Raw genomic sequence first — 15,703 nt, 5'->3', positions numbered from 1 at the left:
TCCATTGTATATATCTATCACAGTTTGTTTATCCATCAATGGATGGACATTTGCGTTGTTTCTGCCTTTTGGTTATTGTGAAGAGTGCTACTATGAACATTTGTGCACGTGTTTTGAGTATCTGTTTTCAGTTCTTTGGGGAATATAGCTAGGAGTGGAATTGCTGTATTGTATGGTAATTCTATTTAACTTTTTGAAGGACTGCCAAACTGTTTTCCACAGCAGCTGTACCACTTTGTATTCCCACCAACAGTGCATGAGGATTCCAATTCCTCCACATTCTTGCCAATACTAGTTATTTTCTGCTGTTCCCCCAGTTTTGTTGACATATAATTGACATACAGCACTGTATAGGTTTAAGGTATACAGCATAATGATTTGACTTACATTTATTGTGAAATGATTACAAGTTTAGTTAACATCCATCATCTCCTATAGATACAAAATAAAAGAAAAACAATTTTTTTTCCTTATGATAAGAACTCTTAGGATTTACTGTCTCAGCAACTTTCACATATATCATACAGCAGTGTTAACTGTTGTCTTTGTGTTGTACATTATTTATCTTATAACTGGAAATTTGTACCTCTTGACTATGTTGTCCACCCTCTCCTCCACCCCCAACATCTCTGGTAACCACAAATCTGATCTCTTCCATTTTCTTGTTTTACTTTTTTTTTTTTTAATTAAAGCTACCCTAGTGGGTTGCATTTCCCTAATGACTAATGATATTGAACATATTTTCACGTGTTTGTTGATCACTTGAATATCTTCTTTGGAGAAAATTCTATTCAACTCTTTTGCTTATTTTTGAATGGGGTTGTCTTTTTGTTGGTGAGTTGTGAGTTCTTTATATATTCTGAATACTAGACCCTTATCAGATGTATGATTTGCAAATATTTTCTCCTATTCTGTGTATTTTTTCACTTTCTTGATACTGTCTTTTGATGGACAAAAGTTTTAAATTTTGATGAAGTCCAATTTGTCTATTTTTGTTGTTGTTGTTCATGTTTTTGGTGTCATATCTAATGATTCATTGCCTAATCCTTGGAGCACATTTCAAAAGAAAAATAAAATTATAGCTGTATATCTGGAAAAAGACAAAGTTTTGTTTTACTTGAAACATAAATTTATATTCACCTGTTACTCTGTTGAAAAACAAAGTGTTTCTCTGAACATGTTTACTGAGTGAAAGGTCACTTCTCTTTTGCAAAAGCCACAGCTATTTGATACACATTTTTGTCTTCTTTTAAGTTGATTAAGAACTTAGAGACACCTGCAAAGCAACCTGTCTCCTAATAGTTCAAGGTTTTTATAATTTCCACCCTTTCTAATTTTTTACTGTTAGCTTGACCATGCATAATTTGATGGCAATATTTTTAGCCTTTCTTGAGACATTTCAAAAATACTCATATTTAATTGGTGTATGTAATGCTTAATTATAATAAGCATAATTATTAGGTATAATAAGTATAACTGGCATAAACAAATTTGGGGACAAACACATCTGCCTTGGGAAATATATAACACAACTGGTAGGAGCTGAAATACACAGATGTAGAAGAGTATAGTCTACCAGCAGAGTATGTTTGTTGTGCCTTAGACATCAGTGTGCTTACAACACAGAGCGAGTGAACAGTGTCATCCAACAAGTGGGCTAAGTGAAGAATCATTAAGAGAACGTCTACTCTACTATTCCAGAGGTCTACATTCAGAATTACTTTAAGAACTTTAAAAAACCTGTGGTAACATATACATAATATTTACCATTTTAACCATTTTAAAATGTACAGTTCAATGGCATTAGTTCAGTCACACTGTTGTGCAACCATCACCGCCACCCATCCCTAGAACTTTTTTTCATCTTGCAAAGAGAATTACTTTTTAATAATTAACATGCAATGCCCAGGCATACAGCTCTGATATACTAGCTTCCAAGTAGATATCATTGGCACTTAGTAGCTGTGTAAACTTGGACAACTCAACCTACCCATGTCTCAGTTTTATCGTTTGTAAAATGGGGTTGATATCTACCTCACAGAACTCACAAAAGGACAAGATAGTATGGCATTTGCTAAAGCACTTTAAAAACTGTTAAGCATTTTATAGTTGCTACTTATGATCATTATTATTGTTAACAGAAAAATTTGAAGAAACTTTATAGAAAGCTGAGACTATTCTGATCATGTTACAAATATTATTTCTAAATATTTACATTACCATATAGTCAGATTGATCATCATACATATGTTTTACTTGCTTATTGATTGACTGTACCCCCTACTACGATGGAAGATTCATGAAGGCAGTGATTTTTTACTGTTTTGCCCACTACTCTATTTCAGAGCCTAGAACAGATTAAGGCATACATATTTCTTGAATAATTGAAAGAATGAATTATTTTATTCAGCAGTAAGTGTGTTATTGGTGCTCAAAAAGTATTCATTCATGGTAATGACAGTTTAGACATGTAAGTCTTTAGGTGTCCCCAGTGCAAAATTAATATGTGTAAATCACCAAATGGAACATTTCTAATATGAGGAGACTTCCCAGACTAGTTCAAGGTTAAAAGGAAGTCAGGTTTAAGAATATTAGAAATGAAAAACATTATTCAAGTTTTCAAAATGTGTCCTGATTTTAAAATTTTAGAATACTATTATTATAATAAAAGATGGGCTTTCTTTTTTTTTCTTAATTTTTAAATATATATAACTTAGCATTTATAATCTGAATTATTATTTTAGTTATAAAATATTGGCTATATTCCCCACGTTCTACAATATATCCTTAGCTTATTTTATACATAATAGTTTGTATGTATATGGGTATTAATTGTGTTAATATAACCAAGGAAATAGTTAAGGTACCATTCTCTCTTTTCTAAATAAAACAGGTAGTGGCAGACAACACTATTGCTCATTCATATCTGATTTCAAGTGTAGCCACATGACTTGCTTTGGCAAATGAAATGTGAGTGGAGGAAACCTTGTGTCATTTCTGGGCAGAAGTATTTAGTTGCTGGTACTTAACCCTCCATTACATTCTTCCCTTGCAATGGATATCGTGGGAGTACCCATTGACATGAAGGTACCATAGTATTAAAGTATTCTGGAATGTTGAGCTGACACTTGGAAGACAGGTTCCCCGGAGAGTCTCTTGGAACCACAGTTGCTTTGTATAAGCAACAAATTAGTTTTTGTTGATTTGGAAAGTGCATATTATACTGAGATTTGGGAACTAGGTGTTATCGTAACACAGTCTATGGTGTTATCATAACAGTCTATAGTGACTAATGCATGTTGACAAGATTTTCCCCTAAATTTTGAATGGAAAGTTAAAATAACTATTTATATCTCTAAAATTTTGTAATAAAGTATTATTTCTATGGGAGACAAAGCCATATATACTCACATGGTTTTAAAAATGGAGAGTAGAATGTTACAGACAGGAAACCAAGGAGTTTAACGTTCCTTTAAATCAACCTTGATTCTAATGTGAGGATAAACTTCAGCAAAGTTGCTTCTGAGATATTTGGGAATAATCCTCTTGAGTTACCATCATTATTGCCTAAAGTTTTTTCTTTTTCTAGATTCTTTCTTTCCACAGAGATATGTGTCTTCTCCAATAATCTCTCCAGATTTAGACTTTTTTTTTTTTTTTGACTTGTTAATTTTTCTTGGTCAGTGATACACTGGGGTCTCCTGGGTGATGCTTCCCCCGGCCCCCTGCTCCCCCGCCAAAAGGTAAGAATTTGAATTGCTAGTCAGGTATTTATAGTGAAACTCTGAATCCTTGTCTTTCACATGTTTGGAATACTTACTGCCACTTTACTAAAGTATATTGCTAAGGTTATGTGTGGCTTTCCTTTTTGAAGGAAAATTTTAAAACTAAGTGGGAGTGGAATGGGGTAGGGGAGGTGACTCATGCATCAAATGCAGATTTATTCCAGTACTGTTATCTGTGATAAAGGAAGCAGTTAAGAGTCACAATTGCAGAATAACATTGGAAGAATTTAAACAGGCATTTCTCAGTACTGCCATTGTTTTCTTTGGTATTTCATTAACACTGTAGGTGGGGAGGTGCTGGGGGCTCTGGCACAAAATAAGTGAAAGGGAAACAACTTTTATTTCTAGTGGGTTTCCAGCATTACCTAACAAGGGCAGCCACATACATGTTGATTCTGTTCAACAAATATTTTTTGAGTATCTTTTAAATGCCTGCTATGTACTAGCAGTGAACAGAGAACCCTGCCTTTTGAGAGTTCACCAGGCTGTGTTGATCAACCTTGTGAGAAAAATGTTAAATCATTTGCCTTCCTCAATTTTTTTCATATAGATCAAATATAAACTTTGGTCAAACATTCAAACTGATGGCGAAAGCCTAAAAGGAAGAATCATCTTCACTTTGCGGAGACGATTTTGTTTAGTTTTATTTTAAACTATTCATGAAAAATACATACAAAAATATAAATCCATCATGTCTACTGATTTGAGACATAAGCACGATCCTAGCTATTTGACTATTATCATCATCATTATTTATTTTTTGAAAAAATTTTTATTCAGGTATTGAGGGTCAGATCTTTAGGAGAAAAGCCTTAGGGCTTTTTTTTTTTTTTTAAACAACGGAGAAGGCCCCTCTTCCCTCTGAAGGCTTACAGTGCCGCTTTGGGCACTTACAGAGCACGGAGAAAGTCAGTTTCTCCAGGCTGTTTAAAAGAGCGTTTCTATTCGTGGTCCTGGTGATGACACCATCTTTTCTCCTCAACAGTGGCAGTTCCAGAATTAATTTCTACATAGCTTCGGGTATTGCCAGGGTAGGCAAGCTGGTTGAGAATCGGCTCTAGCACTTGCCAAGTCTCCAGGAAACGTCCCGTGTCCATCTCACGGTACACAGGTAGGGGGAGAACTCAAGCCCTCAGGCCATCGCGTCCCCACTTCCTAGGAGTGGCTCGGGAAGGGCACCCGAATCAGGCTAAAGTGAGCCGGCGTTAGGGCGAGAGAGGCAAGAGTTGCGCGAACCACTTGTAGGGCCTATTACCAGCTACCCCGAGGGAAAGGGTGAAAAATCACTCATAAAGGAGGAAAATCTTGACTTCGCCGAGGAACAACCGCCTTCCCTCCATCGCCCAGGTTTCCCATGGAGAGGTCACCACCGGTCTTCATCAGGCTGGGCAGAACCTATAAGGCATCACCACCTAGAACTAAAACTAAACCACCAAACGACTCTCCAAAGCCTCCCTCAACACGCTCTCTCCATTGCGTTCCAAACGCAAACATCGGGGGCAAAAGGAGGCTGCACGAGTCACGTAGAAAATTAGGCTGCCCTTTTCCATGGCGATAATCGAATTAGCCTCAAATTAAACATGAAATTGGCCCTTGCCGGCCGTGGGGACAAAGCCCCCATTGTCCCTTGGCTCGGACAGCGCGGCGGCGGTGCCCACCCTGCCCAGGCCAGCCCCGGCCAGTCCCCGCGGCAGGGGACAAGGTCGGCGCTGGGCCAGGGCAGAGGCTGCGCGGGGAAAGCGTGGACGCGCCCGAGGTTCGGGTCGCGCGCGGAGCAGGCGCCGGGTGGGCGGCTGCGGGACTCGCGGCGAGCGCGGAGGGCTGGCGGGAGTGGGAAACCGAGGAGGGAGGAGCGCGGCAGAGCAGAGGAGGGTGTGCGGGAGAAAGCGTGTGTGCGCGCGCGCGTATGCGCGCACCCGGCGCCTGCCCGCGTCCGCGCGCTCCCTCTCCCCGCCCCTCGCCCCCTCCCTGCAGCTCCCTCCCCTCCTCCCCCCGCCCCGCGCTCCCGCCCAACCCCCGGAATCAGTGCAGCTGTTGCCGAGCAGGCTGCGGATTCCTCCAGTCCCTCCCTCTGCCGCCTCTCCGCCCGGAGCGAGCGCGCAGCCCCGCGCAGCAGCGCCCACCGGTCCCGTCCTGTGAGCCCCGGCCCCAGCCGCGGACAGCCCCGCGGAGTCGCCTCCCGGCCCACCCGCCCGGCCGCCGAGGAGCGGGAGGAGGACGGGACCCCGGCGCCCCCACCCCCCTATCCGCGGGAGGTAGGTAGGGGGCCTGAGGCAGGAAGATGCCAACTCACTGGGGCTGTCTCCCGGGCTGGCTCCTGGGCGGCGGGAGGAGGGGCGCGGGCACAGGCCGGGAGGACGCGGCTGTCCCGCCTTTGCCCTGCGCCCGGGGAGCGGGGTGGGGGCGGGGAAGCTGTACAGCCCGGGCAGTGGCGTCGCGGGGAGCCGGGTCTCCAGTGGCTTCTGAGTACGCGGGCTGTGCGGGGCGGGGGGCGGCGGGCGGTGGGCTCCGCAGTGAGGCGGTCGCAGAGCAGCCGTGCGCACCGCGGCCGCCCAGCCTCATCCGTGGACGCATTGGGGCCGATTCCTTCCCCGCCTCCGCCGCCTCCTCCCTCCAGCCGGGCGCAGCGGCCCCCGGCGCGAGGGTGGTTGCGAAGTGGGCAGACGGGAGGGTGTATTTTCGGGTGCCCTCTCTCTAGCCCCGGCTGGTGGCGAGCGGGGGCGGTGTTGACAGGGCCGGGCTCTGCGCGTAACGGTACGGGGGATGCGGCCAGGCGTGGTCCCGGCTGCGCCGCGCTGCAGCTGAAACGGAGGCGGTGTCCCGGCGCCCCCACCCCCGCCCATCCTCGCGCCCGCCCCCCGCCCTCCCTGCCGTCCCCGCTCTCCCAGGGCTGGGCGGGAGCCGCCTCGGGTCGCGGAGCCGCCGCTGCGCCCGCTCTTCAGCTCCTGCCACCCTCTCTTCAACAGGTTTGTGCCAGCGCGGGGACCCTCCGGGCTTGCCTTTGGGGTAGTGGGCTGGAAGCCCCTCTGGTCATCAGCCCTCACACCACGCCCGCGGCCCTCTTTTTGGGGGGAGCCTTCCCTTTGTTTTTGTGATAGGAAAGATGCCAAGTGCCTGCCGTCAGATGGGGAGGGGGAGTGTTGTGGGCATCGGTACACAAACCGTGTCCGTTATTTTTCCAGTCAAAAGCTGGGCTAGATAGTAAGTGAGGAGAGGGCGAGTATGGGGGTGCTTCGGCGAAGGAGAAAAATGGATTCGGCGGGGTTTATCTGGACGGGGATGTGATTTTTTTGGCAAGATGGATGGCTCACGGTGCCCTCGCCGTGATGCAGCACAATGCAGCAGTATCGCAGCCTCCCCTGGTTCTCGCTGGCGGGGCTTGGCAAGGCCACTCGGCGCCTGCGGCCCCCGCCGGGCCCCACCCAGGCCCAGGGCTGCCCTTGGCCGAGACCCGGAGCTACTTCTACCTTGTCATGCAGCTTCAGCGGGATGTGGCGTCGGGAGGACCAGGTCACCTAGTTGTGAGGTGGGGGAGTCTTCTCTTTGGGTAACCCCCTCCTGCCTAGTCTGTTGGGCCCTGCTGGGGTGAAGGGGTGTCCTGCAGTGCTAATGCGGGCAGAGGGAGTCGGCCTGCGGCTGCGGACCGGAATCTGATCTCCGACCGAGGGACCTGAGCCGTAGGGAGGGGCTGGCGGGAGGACCGGGCCCAGTGGTGTGCGGAGGCAGTGGTGCAGTCTGTACTGGGAGTCGCAGCGTCTTTTCACCCGTAATCCGTAAACCACAGCCCAACTCTCCATCTATTTCATCATGTGTGAAAGTTGATGTTTATTATTTGGTGCTTTACAGCTACGACATTACGGTACCTCTGTCTTTGATCAATACTAAGAGTATGAATTTTTCCTGTAGGAAACCATTTTTTGAAATGAAACCATTGATATATTTTAGTTCATATGTCCCTGAGACATTTTAAAAAATATTAACATTCAGTAAATTGTTTTAAAAAGAACTTATATATGTTTTTGATGGCTGGTAAATGATTTCTTTAACCTGTATTTGCTTTGTTTTCATTGTTTGCGTTTTCTGTAATAGAATACAATTACATATTCGGACTCTTTATTAAGGATTATTTGGTAAATGTGTCGTGGTTGATGGTAAATTGGTATTCAGATTGGCTTTGATAGCCAAGTTAAGTCTCCAGTCATGAATAATGGGATTGTGGTGGTAACTGACTGCATTTGTTTGTTTATATGTATGTATAGTTTTTATATACATATATTTTGCAGATGTGGCTGGGGAGGGGATTGTGAAGGGCAGACCACCAGGGCCTGTGTAGCTGGTATCTGGTCAGAAGGAGATGTTCCAACATCTTCATCTATTTAGTCTGGGGTAGTACCCGAGGAATTTCCCTTCTAAATGCCACTTCTACAATTCAATGTGGGATGGTAAATGGGATACATTTCAGATTTCACCCCAGGCTCTTCTAGAATGTATAGGTGAAAAAGGGGATTTCAGTGTGTTAACTGGAAGGGAAGATCAGTGTTTCAAAGCAAGGTGTGTCTGCTTTTATTTTTTAAATCTCTAATGAGCCCAAGTTAGTGGCATTTGATTTTATGTGGCTCTGCAGGATAGAATTGGCTGCAGAGTGTGTGGTTTATGTGCATTATTTTCAGTAATGGAGGGCCATTAAAATGTAGAATTGTTTAGATTTGGGCTAAACCTTTGTGCTGGTTGTATAAAATCATGTTGCATTCTGATGTTTGGGAGTATTCCTTCCATGGATTATCCAGACATTTTGGATTTATTGTGTTGTAAGAAAATACCCTGTGTTGATGTCACAGGAGGTTTAGCTGTTCTGACTTACCAGGTGCAGAATTCTGTTAGGTTAAGCTCTTTGTAACTCTGTTTTCTCTGGATGGACCAAAACCTTCATCAGAGAGAATGAATAAGAAGTACTGGGGCAGGGCAGAAACTGCTGTCACTTGGATGTCTTCTGATGTGCAGGCTTTCGGTAAAGAGCATCTCTCAGATGAGAGTAGTAACAACTGTCTGTGATGTTGCGGGAGCAAGCGACAAGACCTCACTCTACTAGTGACACATCCTTAGCAGAGACTTGGCATTGGCAGAGTTTCCTTGGAAGAGTATGTGAGTGGTTATTTTGTCTTGCTGTATGAAAGTATGACTTTACATGTAGAAGTACTATTTTGAGATGGGAGGATTTTACTACTTCTAAACAAACATAGGCCTGATGAGTGGAAATTATTCGGTGTGGTTTTTGTTGAGATAATAAGCTTTTCGTTTTAACAGCATATTCTTAGAATTTTAAAGCCCAACATATATATTTTTTACATGCAGTGATGGGATGCTCCTTTAATTATGTGGGCCCCCCCCACCAACATCTGCATGATAATCAGGCCTTAATTAATGTTTTGTGAATATCTTTATGGTAGTCCTGGTTTCTTCCTTTGAGACTTTTGGGAATGTAAACCGTTCTTCCATAAGGAAAGGGCTAATCCCCCTGCTGGAAAAGCTATTTCTCTAGGTCTGTGCAGGTGAGTAAAACCTCTCCTGGAGTTCTCTTGTAAGTTTTCAGTCTTTGCTGTTTCTCAAAGCACCTTTTCTTTGCAAAAGACCTAGTTTAGTACTCTTGATTTTTTTCTGATAACAAGTGTCCTGTATCCAAGTTTTTATAGTGTAGGAATAACGTCATCAATCTCTACTTTGGGGGAAAATGAAACGGTCTCAATTAGATACTCTCATATTTCTATTTTTAAACATCACCAGAGAAGGCATTTTCATGATGTCTCTTGCTACCATAGTGAGGTGAGGTTCGTGGACCAGCAACATCAGGACAGGATCACTTACCAAGTGGGAGCTTGTTGTATATGTAAATTCTTAGAGGCTGAGTCCTTTCCAATCAAAATTTGCATTTTAACATGACCCCTAAGTGGTCTGTATGGACATTAAACTGAGAAACTGCTGTACTCTTTCAGCTAAAAGACCTCCATATCAAAATGTTCTTACTAGTATCTTTTGTCTTTTGCGGAAGTATCAGCATATTTTTTCCCCTTACATCACTAAGAAATTGATGCGTGCATTGTAAGTTATTTAATACAGAAATATTAAATAAATATTTAATTTAAAGTTCTATAACCTTTAGGTGGAAGAGCTTTATTTACTGTGTTTATTTAGATTAATCATTTTTTTATGATCTTTGCTAAAACACCTCTAAAGTTGAAAAAACAATCTCCCCCCACCCCCCAGAAGAAGGCATTAGTTTTCAGATAGCAGAACTGGAGTCCAGGAAGCTAAACCCCTGAGCATAGGGTCCCCTCTACTACCTCTGCTCTCCTCTGGCATCTTGTTCTCTGTCATCAGCTATTTTTGCTGGTGTATTCAATATCCTGACCTTCTGGTCCCTTTTTTCCCCTTAAAGTTGTTTTTTATTAAGTGATTTGTATATACAAAACAATGCTCATAAAAGATATGTTACAGAATCACAAACCAATGAACACTCAGGCAGCCACCACTTAGTTCAAGAAGAAGAGCCTATTATACATTCAGAGTCTCCTCTGTGCCCCTCTGTCATCCCATCTGAAGCAACCACGGTCCTGAATTTTGTGTTTATCATTCCCTTGCTCTTCTTTATGGGCTATCCTTTTAAAAATTCTTATTTATTTTATATGTTTCAGAACTTTATATAAATGAAATTACACTTTACATATTTTTCTGTGACTTGTCCTTTCAGATTAACATATTCCTGAGACTCATTCATTTTGTTGCTGTAGTTCATTCATTTTCACTGCTGTGTAGTATTCCACCATGGCTTAGTTATTCTTTCTACTGTAGATGGAGATTTGGATTGATTTTAGTTTTTTGTTTTTCTTTTGCTATTATAAAAGGGCTGCTATGAATGGGTCTTCTACATGTCTTTTATTATGTATGTGGGGATACATGCACATGCACACAAACATATTATTTGTTTTTCTCTCTCTCAGGAATGAAATTTGCTGGCTCATAGGGTATATGCATCAACAACCATACTAGATAATGCCAAACCTTATAGATAATGCCAAAGAGATTGTATTGATTATATTCCTACTAGAAGTGTACAGATGTTATAGTTTTTCCACAACCTTGCCAAACTTCAAAATGTTGTCCAGTCATATTTGTGAAATGTTATCTCATTGTGCTTTTTATTTGCAATTTCCCTGATTATTGAGATTAAGTATATATTTATAGTATTGACCTTTTGGGTTCCCTCTTCTGTTAAGTCCTTGTTTAGTCTTTTGTCTGTATGTCTTTTAGATATTTTTCTTATTGATTGATTTAATGTAGATTGCCTAATAATCCCTTGTGGATTATATGTGTTGCAAAAACTACCTCCCAGTTTGTGGTTTTTTTTTTTTAAACTCTTTGTGATTTATTTTGATCAACAGTCACTCGTAATTTCAGTAGAGTCATAATCAAGTTTTTGTCCTTTAAGGTCTGTAAGGATGATTATGTTGTAGAAAATTTTTCCTTGGTTTGGAAAGAGCTTGGGTTTTAGAGTCAAACAGATCTGGGCTCAAATCCTAATGCTATTGTATACCAGCGATGTGGTCACGTCTAGGTCCTTGGGTTAGTTCATTACTCTTGGAATCATGATTTCCTCATCAGTAAAGTTGAAATAATAATACTTCCTCATACAGTTGTGAGATAGCAGTGTACAGTGCTAGGCACATAGTAGGCGTTCAGCTGATAACAGTTCCATTCCTTTCTCTTTGGACTACCCAAGCTATACAAGCCACTGACCCCTCTTGGAGTGCTTTCTTAAAACTACCTTAACATTTTTATGTCAAAAGAGCTGTTATTCTTTTATTTTTAAAAATTCTGTGTTACCAATGGAATTTTTATATTGATTAACAGAGGCTGCTCAAGACCACTTAGTGGAGACCCTTTGTCAGTTCATTTTCCCGTTTTTGAACGTAGTATAATTATAGTTCTTTTACCAAGAAACATTTATATGAACGTTATTCCTTTGCTGCTACTCTAAGATTACTTTGCAATATGGTTTTTAATGTAGTAAATAACTATTGGGTACCTCCTGTAGCCAAGGCTTGTCATTGGGTTAGGATGATGGTGGTGTGGGCTGGCTTAAAGCTGAATAAGAATTAGCTCCTGAATCCAAGGACTTTATACTCCTAATGTATAGAATATACTCTATATGTACACGGAAGATAAAGATCTTTTACTGACCAGGTGTGTGACTTCAGCAAGCCATTAATCTTTCTGGTCTCAGATCTAAATTTATCAAATGAAAAACTTAGATGAAACCCTAGTGGGGGTTAAAACCTGGCACATGGGCACCACTCCCTGTGTCCCTGGGAGGCATAGAAAATCAATCAGGGCACTCTTTCTGCAGAGCTGAGATGGGGCCCCAGGAACACCCTCAATACAGTGTTTGAGTCAGGAACTGCCAACTGATCGGATCTTAGGTTTCAAGATCCCGTACACCTAAAATTCTGTGGTGGTATTTGAGTAACACAGCGCTTCGGCAGTTGTTCAAAACACAGTGGAACAGGAAGAAACTAGAAGCAAGGAGACAGGAAAGAGGTGATGGTGAAGGTCCAGAGATTAAGGGAGCAAGTGATGGTGGAGGCTGAGAGAATGAGGAGGAGGGGAGAGATGGGAGAAAGGTGGTGAAGACCCAATCCTTTGCTGACAGTTTGCATGGTGACTGGATGGGAGTGGTCCTGAGTGGATGAGGAGCTAAAATAAAGGGTTCAGGTTTGAATAATGACAAAGAGCATGGTTGTCACCATGATGACGGAAGTAGACAGGTTAAGGGGAAGAGTGGATATCTGGTTGGGAAGAGAATCAGTTTTGTGTTTAAACATGTTGAATTTGAGGTTCTGGCAGAACCCTTCGTGGAGATAATACTCAAGAAGTTGAAGGAGACAGGTCAGGGCTAGGGTGGCTGAGGAGAGGCTGTTGGGTGCAGGAGTCCTGAGCCTTAGGCTCTGGAATTACTCCACCTTGTCACTCCATGCACTGGCTGATTGACCTTGGGCAAGCTGCGTTGACCTCTCTGTGAGCCTCAGTATCTTCATCTGCAAAATGGTGGTATGACAGTTTCTGTCACAAAGGATTATGAAAGCTAAGTGGGATAATCCAGTGCCATCACAATACGTTTTAACTATCATAAAACGTGGAATTTTTGCTTAGTGTGTCTCACTTTTATGCTTCCTTTCAAATAATTTGATTTATTCAGAAAAGATACATTCCAGTAAACAATACCATCATGCAGATAAATAATGCTAAGTCTATATTAAACTTGTCCCTATGTCTAATTAGTAGGAAAAGCAAACATGATTAATACTTATTTTTAATAAATGAGAAAACGCCAAAACCCTAGTGCTTAGGGAAAGGATAGGAACAGTTTGTAAAAGAAGATAGCATAGAAGCCAATAACTGTATTCAGTTGTTCAAACCCACCAGTAATATGAAATAAGAACTAAAACAATTAGATTAACTTTCCACTTAAATTGGTAGGTAATGCTCTCTGGGATGCTGTGGGTTTGGGCCTCTGCATCACCTGTTGGGAGAATATTTGATTAATACAAACTGAGTGGAAAACAGGGGGTCCTGTATATATAACAGAAAACTTAAATGTTTATGCCTTTTGGGCTGAAATTCCCCTTGTAGTTCTGTAATCTAAAGAAAGAATTAAAAGTAAGGACAGACTTTTAGGCAGGGATTTTCTTAGCAATATTAACAGTGGAAAAGCAAATGTGGCATAGTCAAATAAATCATGGCACAGGCATAGTATGGAATTCAATGTACTGCTTAAAATAACGGTTAGAGTATTACTGAAAAGGGAAAAAGCTAACAATATAATATTCAGTGGAAGTATCTGTATGCAAAGCTGTACAATATGGTATAACTCCAGTTTTGTTATATTAAAGACTGGAAGGAAATACATTAAAATATTAATGGTTTGCTTTGGATGGTGGGTTGATGGGTGATTTCCTTTCTTATATGAAAGGAAATTCCTATGACTTAATGTTTCTCATTTGGAGTTTTGAAATATTTTACAAATAGAGAAGAGTACAGTAAATAATATAATAGACTACTATGAGGATCATTTTTTAAGTAATAAAAAAAGCAATCAACCATTTAGTTTTTAAAAAAGAAATGAGAAAAGTAAGCCTGGCCAATTGTAGATTATCGTTAGGGGATGGTTTAAGATTCCCAAGGGTTGTCATATCTGTCCTCTGCACTTATCTAGAGCAGTGGGAAAACATCAGCATCTGTAAGTCACCTTCTGAAGGGTGTGGATCTGAGAGGGGTAGAGCATTCAGATGTAATGGAATGATAGCTTGACACCACTAATCTGGGTCAGCTTAAAGAGTGGGGAAGAAGAGGTTTCTTTATTGTTTCCAAACTGCACACTTGTGTGATGAGAGCAGTGGAATTCTGTGACGTATTAGTTCTCACTTGTAGAAGCCCAAACACTGCTGCTGGAACTAATTTTGTAACCATTAGACCATCAGGTTTCATTGGTATTGGTCAGAAATGTAGATAAAATTACAAGTGAAATACCATATGCTAACACATATATATGGAATCTAAAAAAAAAAAAAAAAGGGTTCTAAAGAACCTAGGGGCAGGACAGGAATGAAGACTCAGATGTAGAGAATGGACTTGAGGACACGGAGAGCGGGAAGGGTAAGCTGGGACGAAGTTAGAGAGTGGCATGGACATATATACACTACCAAATGTAAAATAGATAGCTAGTGGGAAGCAGCCGCATAGCACAGGGAGATCAGCTCGGTGCTTTGTGACCACCTAGAGGGGTGGGATAGGGAGGGTGCGAGGGAGGGAGACGCAAGAGGGAAGAGATATGGGAACATATGTATATGTATAACTGATTCACTTTGTTATACAGCAGAAACTAACACAGCATTGTAAAGCAATTATACTCCAATGAAGATGTTAAAAAAAAATTCTGAGTGAAAATTTTAAAATAAAAATGACTCCAGATTTAGATTACTTCCAATTAATGGTTTCTCAGCATTTGGGAATATTCAGGCTAAGAGTGGGAGGAATGAATTTTAATTTCTTATGAAAAATTCTTATATGTTATATATGACATTTATGTATGCATATAATGATATCTATTTTATCTATTACATAAATGAGAAAGAGAGATGTGTGTGATTGAGAAAGCTCCACCATGAAGGGAGACAAAGGGCTATTTTAAGACTTTTTAAGTGGGGAATTTTATAGAGATAGTATTTTGAAGGAAGGTGAATCCCAGGAATGAGTCACTTTGTCCTTAGCCGGTGAGGGAAATGCTTGAGAGGAAATAGTACTTTCTGTTTTATGGTCCACGTCCTCAACTGTATTGGTACTTTGTAAAATGTAGCTTATAAAAATGAACTAATTTACTTTCAGGAATTTTGTATTTTTTCTGCCATGAACTTTAAATGGTTGATTGAGAAGGGGTTCAGGTGAAGTGTGCTTTGAAATATGAAAGTAAGATGTTATAACTTCAAGATTGCTTTAAAATTGGCCCTTGTATATAGGCATCATAATTCGATTCTTAGTGAACTCTAAAGAGCCATTTGACAGCTCCTTGCTGGTTCTGATCTTTAACATATAAACTTGAAGCCGTTACTTAGGCAGTAAAATCTGTATGAGAATATAACTACGAATCGTTTACTCAACAGATGAAATAGGATGAAATTTAGAATGACATATAAATAGAATTTATTCTTTTGAAATATATATGTTCAGTGTTTAATTTGTATAGTTAAATATGTCTCTGCTTAGTAAGTTCATTAGCCTAACAGTGGTTTATCTCTGGGTGATGGGATTGTGGAGGAGTTCTAATTTCATCTCTCCATATATTCCAAATTTTTTGAAAATACTTACCA

At 41.4% G+C, this 15,703-nt stretch overlaps 1 protein-coding gene across 2 annotated transcripts in view; it reads left to right on the top strand.

Annotated features, from left to right (window-relative positions):
* Window positions 1–5,823: 5,823 nt before the first annotated feature.
* The window catches only part of SPTBN1 (spectrin beta, non-erythrocytic 1), a 196,467-nt gene continuing 186,587 nt past the window's right edge, over window positions 5,824–15,703 (top strand). The window contains exon 1 of one of the 2 annotated variants that reach the window (XM_030877218.3): window positions 5,824–6,040. The gene's annotated coding sequence lies outside the window, so the exon portion shown is untranslated. Of the gene's footprint in view, window positions 6,041–6,604; window positions 6,752–15,703 lie in introns of those variants that run through there. The other variant, XM_030877220.2, reaches the window with a different exon arrangement.

Source organism: Globicephala melas, chromosome 12, assembly GCF_963455315.2.
Source record: "Globicephala melas chromosome 12, mGloMel1.2, whole genome shotgun sequence".
Classification (NCBI taxonomy): domain Eukaryota; kingdom Metazoa; phylum Chordata; class Mammalia; order Artiodactyla; family Delphinidae; genus Globicephala; species Globicephala melas.
The sequence above is the reverse complement of the archived record's forward strand: the minus strand, read 5'-3'. Positions and strand labels throughout refer to the sequence as shown.